At 41.9% G+C, this 1560-nt stretch overlaps 1 protein-coding gene across 1 annotated transcript in view; it reads left to right on the top strand.

Annotated features, from left to right (window-relative positions):
- LOC107096454 (homer protein homolog 3-like) overlaps positions 1-1560 on the top strand; it is a 34800-nt gene that overhangs the window by 14498 nt on the left and 18742 nt on the right. The gene's annotated exons all lie outside the window — the stretch shown is intronic.

Consider the following 1560-nt stretch of genomic DNA (forward strand, 5'->3'; position numbering starts at 1 on the left):
TAGCCTAAATATGTTGTAAGTTTTCCTAAGAACTTAAAGGTCCCGTGTTATCCAGAGTTCACTTTATAAACGATTTGTACATCGTATGTGTCCTGAAGCCTGTACATGAGGTACACAAATAAATAAAATAAAATCATTCTCCTCTCTCACTGCCTTGCACCACCTCTTAATTCATGCGTGCTATAAAAGCTCTGGTGAAAATCATGCCCTTAATGAGGTAATGTGGGGAAATAACTACTCCCCCCGGCTATCTGAGCCCTCCCTCTACCAGCGCTCTGCTTACCGACATTGAGCATTCAAACAGACATGGGCTAAGTTAAGAGCCAAACACTGCGGCAGCTCTGTTAATGGCTGCATCGTCTCTTTACTGCCTCCATCTGAGCCCTTGAAGTCTCTGGATTGATTTTAATTTTGAAGGAAATCTAACTGCACAACTTCTAGAGGTTTTGCATCTGTGTGCTGAGAATTTGAAAGAGGATTGATTTCAAAACATGGGTGCTAACAAAGCATGCTTCTCCATAAACCTTGAATCAAAGAGTGAATCGATGCCAACTGTCTATGACAAAGCCGCAAACGTAAGAGCTGGACATTAATTACCTAGTCTCTGTGATGCAATCGGTTAGCATGTTTGGCTGTTAACTGAAAGGTTAGCGGTTCAAGCCCACCCAAGGACGCCTTGTTTAGGGAAGTGTTGGCCTAGTGTAAGAAAAGTGCAGTTGTGCTCTTTGAATTTGCAGGTACCTGGTTTGAACCACACAGACTGCTACTCTGGGTCCCTGAGCAATACCCTTAACTGCACACCGCTCCCCGGGTGCCCCACAACAGTGTTTGGCACGTTACTTTGAAAAAGTTATTAGTTTTACTTGTTACTTCTCCCAAAAAGTAACCGAGTTAGTAAATGAGTTACTCCACAATAAAAGTAACTAGTTACTAGTAAAAGTAACTATTGCATTACTTTTGCGTTTCTCGCCCCCGTAACCATCACCACCCGGCCCCTTCTCGCCGTGTGTTTCAAAAGCCAGCTGAATAGAGCGGACGACAAAGACAAGAACCTGCAGAGAGTTTAGCATTTATTGCAACTCAACGTAAATGACATCGGGGGGGATACCGCTCCCCCTGCTTAACATGGGGTTTAGGTATCTGATGCAGTGTAAATTTCATCAGGCTGCATTATCTCTACTCATAGGTGTGAAGTTTTTTAACAGGATGTTCAGATCTGGTGAATGCATGAAATTAATAACTGGGGATGTCTAATTCTGAAATCCTGTGTGTTTGGGTTGTTATAGATACTACAACATCTATCTATCTATACATCTATCTATCTATCCATCTATCTATTCTATTCTATTCTATTACTTAGTGCCAATTCACAACACATTTCATCTCAAAGCACTTTACAGTTCAACCAGATCATACAGTCAAATTCATTAATTTAAGGAAAAACAGTTGATTGCATCGACTCATTGACTCTTCAGCAATCCCTCACACTAAGCATGCTTGTAGCGACAGTGGAGAGGAGAAACTCCCTTTTAACAGAAAGAAACCTCCAGCAGAACCAGG

This window comes from Cyprinodon variegatus, unplaced genomic scaffold, assembly GCF_000732505.1.
Source record: "Cyprinodon variegatus isolate N-32 unplaced genomic scaffold, C_variegatus-1.0 Scaffold625, whole genome shotgun sequence".
NCBI classification, from domain to species: domain Eukaryota; kingdom Metazoa; phylum Chordata; class Actinopteri; order Cyprinodontiformes; family Cyprinodontidae; genus Cyprinodon; species Cyprinodon variegatus.